Genomic DNA, 6420 nt, shown 5'->3' on the forward strand with positions numbered 1-6420 from the left:
TGCTCCCTCTGAGTTCAAATGCCTTCTTTAGAAGTTACTATTCTGGTCTGGATAGTAAAGCCATTTCCTTCAGAAAGCCCTTGTTTTCATATTCTCCTTTCCTCTGATGGATTAGTTTGTCGGGTTTTGTCACCTCACTTTAACCATTCCAAAAGCAAGGCGTCTGACCTGGAGGAGACAAGATGCAAGGAGTCAGCTGAGATAGCATCGGAGTGGGCAGGGCATTGGGAGGGAGGATGGCAGCCACAAGGAGCCTATCCAGGCAGACATCTTGGAGGCCAGCCAGGGGCACTGAAGGCAGACTCCTTGGACTTCACAAGTGATCCAACTGGAATGTGTGCTGGGGGAGGAGCTGCTGAGGATGTCTTCAGGCCACGTGCCGGGTGGCACTTGGTGGACCCAAGACACCTGGGTGCTAGTCTCTGCTCTTTCAGTTCATTTTCTTCTCAGAGCCTTAGTTTCTCATGTGTAAAACAAGTAGATGAATTCTAAGATCACTTCTGACTCTGATTCTCTATGACTCTCCCTGGAACGGAGAACCTGGAGGGAAACCTGGGAGAACACTGCTCGATGGTGACCAGGGAGGAAGTCACCTGGCACATCCATAGAGGGAATCAATGAATCCATGAGGAATCCCTGCCAGGAGCCATCCGCGGTGAGAGGAGTAGGCTCAGGCCAGTCAGAGAAGGAAGGTGACTCTTAGAAACACCAGGGAAGCGATAGAAGGAGGTTCTGCCTAAGTGATGGGCAAGTAGGTGCTGGTAGTGAACAAACCAGCCAGGGTCTCACCTTGGTCAGGACTGGAATGCTTTCTTTTTTTTTTTAAGGAAATAAATCCAATCGGGTCTTTTATCTTGTTTAGAAATCATAAATCTCACATGTATTAGGGTTACTAGACCAGTTCAGAGGCTGTTCAGGGGCATGGGTTCATTAGGCTGGGAGTATTTATGAGGCAGGGTTGAAAGGACACCATTCAACAATTGTGCCCCAGGGCTGTTTTGGCTATAGCTTGGGGTGATCTTTTGGAGTTTTGTTTTGTTGAAATATAGTTTAGGACACAAAGAACTAAATGCCTTTTGAAAATATTTCCCTCCCACCCCAACGAGTTAAATTCCCAACACTTTTGAATCACAGTTTACAAACACAAAGTGGAGGGCCCGCTATGTCTTGCTATGTGCAGGACACCTAAGAGGTATTTTGAGGGAAATGACGATGAGCAATACTAGAGCCACGGCAGTTAACTCAATCATTTTCTGAATTGTAGTAAGTTTTGGGAATTTTCCTCCACAGATAAGAAGGCATATCGACACACATCTACACTGTGATCTCCATATGTCTTTTTGCCACAAGACTTGGTCTTGGTTTCTACAAACTTTTTCACAATAGATAGGCCAAACTTTGTCCTAATCAAATTCTGGTAGGTATGTCTCAGCATGAACACTGTTTAAAAAAAGAAGACTCTGAAATACAAACTGGTTTAGACAATCGGTAAATGAATGCTAACTCATTGGGCGGTTGGGCGAAGGTCAAGGGCACGCTCTGGTCTTGAGCACCTGGTATGTGTATTTCATTTATTCCTCTGAGTGATGGAGTATCGTTGCCATTTTCCAGATAAAGAGACTGAAGCTTAAACTAGTTAAGTGACTTGATAAAGGTCATCTAGCTAGTAAGAGGTAGAGTCAAGTCTTTTTGGCTCCAAAATCCTCGCTCTTATTCACTCATTCATTCAACAAATGTTAATTGTGCATTTCCCATCAAACATGCTGCCTTCACGTGGGACATTCTATATACTCCAAGGGAGACATCTAACAATCACGAAAAAAAGCACACTATAACATATTTTGTAATTAAATGCTGCTTTCAGAGTGACATGAATTCAGATTAGGGAGAATGAGGTGAGTTGGAGAGGCTTGGCAAGATGTCTTGGGAGGTCTTAAGCTGGGTCTCAGAACATAGAAGATTTGCTGGGACAGAGAACAGAGAGGAGAGGCAAACAAACTGCGTCTGGGGAAACAGTGAAGCGCAGAGGCAAACCGGAACAGATGGTTTAACTTTTGCAATGTCACAGCCTTTTGGGTTTAAATATATATCTACCTGAAGTGGCCTTTCAATCCCTAAAACACTGGAGATGGGTGAAGTAACATGTATTGTCTTACTTCCATCTGCCTTTGTAGTGACTGTCTCTAAGTCCAGAAAGAGCGCTGGGAGGGGTGAGAATATAAAATAGTTACTTTTTCATGGCAATTTTCACATGCTTCCTAAAATGATACCCAACCTGACTTACCTTTCTGCAGGTACATCTACACCGATGAGGCTTAATACATCTAAAATAATAATAGGAGAATCATAGGAGTAATGATTTTAAAAGCCCTGTGTTCCCCAGGGGCACGTGTTACCAGCTGCACGGGCTCCTTTCTGTGTGTGATCAAAACCTTTTTTGTTCCCTTTAAAAAGACGTTTGTAAGAAGGGGCTTCTTTGGTTGAAGAAGTAGTTGCTTGGCTGCTGACTTGGTTTTTGAGAACAGAAATGATGTTTCTGTGGGATCAACTTGAACAGGGTATTTCATTCAGCTTATCAAAAGTTGCCAATAAACTTTATTTAAAAAGCTCTTCAGGGAGGCTGTTGTGGTGACTCTGACTTATTGCACCCCATGCCCCCTCTTTTCACCTTTTTTTTTCCAGCCCTGCATAACCCTGAGGAGGTGGGATGGGAGGGGAGTACTGGAAGGTTTGGGCTCCGATGTTGGTCAGGAGAGGTTGGAGCCTGGGGTGGAGCCCCAGAAGGACATGGCGGCCCATGATGATGTGGTGTGGCTTCTTAGCCACCACACTGAATCTCCCCAAGGAAAGGCTGCCGCCACCATCCTCTCCTTTGCCGCTGGGGGTGACTATTGGGAGCATTTCTCATAGGATTTGGGAGGCATGTCCAGGTTTATCTCCTGGGGCCCATTAATTTGGTTGCTTGGCTGTTCTAGTGACGGATTTGTATGGTGGGTGGAAAGAACACCAGAATGGAAAAGAAACCTTACCCTGGACAGTCCTGCTGTGTGGCCTTAAGCAAGTTCTTTAAGGTTTCTGCATCCTAATTTCCCTATTTGCCATCTAGATGGTTGTATTAGGTAAATCTCCAATCTCCCTCCCAAGTCTGTGACTAGAGGCCCAAGTTGTGAATTCAGTCTCCTCATGGGATAGCTAGTGCTGCTTTGTGTCACGGTCACAGGCAGTGGCTCTAACCTACACTCATCTTGACTCCTTTAGGTAAGAATGTCAGCGGTTCAGCCCAAATCCCTTGTCATTTTGGAGTAAAACAGCTCCCAGTTGATGCTGTCAGCAAAATTGTGTAGAAGGACTAGGACGACCAACCATGATGGTTTGCCTGAGACGGGGGTTTTCCCTCGGTTTTAAAACTGGCAAAGTCCTGGGCAAACTAGGATGAGGTGGTCACCCTATGAAGGACAGTGTCCACCAATTTAACATTAAGGTGCTGCTCAATCAGAACTAGTGAAGGATCACTAAGAGGTGCAAGAAAATTCTGGAAAGCTCCAATTTCTCCTGGTAATTACTGTATTTCCCTAAAAGTCTCTTCAGTTCTCTGTTAGACAAATATTGAAATTTAAATGATGAAATGTTTTCTCCTCCCAGTCCCCAGGCCTGAGTAACTAAGATACTTCTTATCCCAGAGGCTAGTGTGGCCCTGGTCTAAATGGTCTTTCACCAAATGTCCCTGAAGCCATCTTCTCACTCACCAGTGCCTCCTAGTTCAGCATTCCCGTGTCCAGGGCAGGAGGGGGATCCAGTTGAGTCTGACAGGACATGACTAGGCCTCCTCCCCAGCTCCCACACACCCTCCCACCACTCACCCTGGGGCTGGGAACAAGTAACCTCTCTTCTGAGACTGATGCTCTGACTGAGCTGCTAAGGAAGAAATGTGGGACCACAAGACAGCAGGAGTCGTAAGAGTATGGATGTTTCAGGCCCAGGATCCAAGGTGTCCTGAGTTAGGTTGATTTATTCTCGGAGGAGGGGGGCTCTGAGAGTGGCCGTAGGAGCCTAAAGGAGCCTGTGTTTTCACAGCCTATTCCTTGTTGCCACTTGCTACTCTCTGTAGAGATAGGGCCATTTCTTTCTGGGGCTTGGGTCCCTTTTCCCCTTTATTCTAAGTGTCTTTTGAGTTGAGGAGCAATGCCAGTGGTTCCCTCAAACCTCTTTCCTTTCATTGAACTCGACTTCTACTCCCAGCTTTCCCTACGAGGGCCTTCTCTATATGTTCTGGGGGCACAGAACACCAAGCAGTCATTTTATAATTTCTAAAATCTATTTGAATCACACAATTTATATAGGATATATTTTTGTTGTAAAAATTCAAATTTTGTCAGTCTGATGGATGAGAATGGTATGTTTTGGTTTAATTCACAGCTCCCTGGGTCCCCGAATGACGGTGTGGAGCAGGCCCTCCTTCACCCCCACCCTCTGGATAACCAGTATCAGACTGTGATATAAGCAAGAAATTAAGTTTTATTGGGTTAGGCCACCAAAATGAGGGTTGTTTGTTCCAGCAGTTGGCCTACTTTGACCAATGCAGGACTTTTCAAACAGTGACAGAATACTGAATTCTTCTCGGCCTCTTGAAATCGTACCACCCAGGCCCCGCCCTACCTGACCTGTACGTGAAGCCAACTTTTGATTGCTTAAGCCCTAGCCTACGGTTTGAAAACCCAAGTAACTACAGAGTAATGAAATAACCTTTTCCCTTCTGTTTCTATCTCCCTCCCGTCGCCACCCTTCCCCCATTATCTTTGCGAATATTCTTTTCCTTTCTCTCTCCCAATTTGTAGAAGTAAAATGGAAACGTTCAAAGGTTAAAATAGGTCAATGATTCTTTGGCTATGTCAACTCATAACAAATTGGGATGGAGAATTTTAACAATTAAAAAAATGCTTTCTTGAATCTTCCTTTGGCCTTAAGTAGCATCTAGATAATTAATGCCATAGTGGTATTTTTTTCTCTGCTCTTTGGGTGGCTAAATATTTGTACCTCGTCTTTCTCCTTCTTTTTGTGTATGTGGACAGAAACAATTTCAATGCCCTAGCTTAAGATCTGGCAGAGAAAAATATCCTTATCCCCTTGGAGAAGGTCATCCAGTTCTGGAAAATCTGCCTCAGAAAGGACCATATACATGTTTTGTAAAAGCATGATTATTAAGTTTCAGGTTTATTATCATGCAAATGCTTCCATTTCCCTTCTTACCCCACCCAATCCCCTCCTATAACTGTGAATAAAATGACGTCTGGGACGCTGGGAATTTAACTAGCCAGTCAGGGAGGCGGAACAATGTTTCTTCAGCCAGCGGTTAGCAGGGGTCCTCAGGGGGGCCTTTGCAGGGAATTTAAGGAGTTGTTCCTTTAAACAAGGTGCTGACTTACCTCACCTTTTTAAACTCCCTTTGCTTTCGAAGTTAAATGTTTATCTCCTTGGGAATACGAATTGGTACAACCTTTCAGGGAAAGCAATTCGGCAACATGCATCAGGAGCCTTCAAAACGTTTCTGTACTTGACCTGGCTGTCTCACTTCTAGGGTTTTCTCCTACGGAAATAATCAGAGATGCGATCACAGATGTATGTACAAGAATGCTTATCACAGCATAATTTATAACAGCCAAACACCTGAAAACAGCCTAAATGCTGAATAATAAGGGTAAGGTCAATCTGCTGGATAATGGAATATTATGCTGCCTTTAAAAATAGTGTTTTTGAAAAAAATTTAATGACATGGGAAAATGCTCACGATAAAGTGTTAAGAGGAAAAAAGTGGACACAAAACAAATAAATTCTAACTTTACTGAAAATGGTTTATATAGGCACACAGACGTGAAGGACGAGGAATAAATACAAACAAGAAGAGTTTGGTTCTAACCTCAGCTCTGACACTTTTTAACCTCTTGGCATTGAACAAGTGATTTAAACCCTCTGAATTTTTTTCGGGATTGTGGTGAGGATCTGAAAGAATGTTTGCACATAGTGGTTGCTCAGTAAATGGTAGTAGCTGTTATTGTTATGATTCTTATCACTATTATTTATTAGTGCTGGAAGTTTGTTGGTGACAAAGCTTACTTAAGAATAGTTTTGTAAGGACAGGCTTCTTGTTACTCTCAACTCACTTCCCGCCATTGTTCACCCACTATCTTCTGTGAGGTGGTCCCACCCACAGTCCAGGCAAAATGAACCGCAAGCCCTGAAGCAAAAATCACCACAGGGATAAAACCTCCTGGGAAATATATGGATGGGGACTTTAGGAGGAGAACAGAATTTCCTCTGGCTGTTCAAATGAAGCAAGTTAAGCACTTAGGAAAGTAACATATATTGAGTTGAAAACAAATGATAATATACATCTGTATCGCGCTTCACTATATAAAACCCTGT

This window comes from Equus asinus, chromosome 6 (assembly GCF_041296235.1).
Source record: "Equus asinus isolate D_3611 breed Donkey chromosome 6, EquAss-T2T_v2, whole genome shotgun sequence".
Lineage (NCBI taxonomy): Eukaryota > Metazoa > Chordata > Mammalia > Perissodactyla > Equidae > Equus > Equus asinus.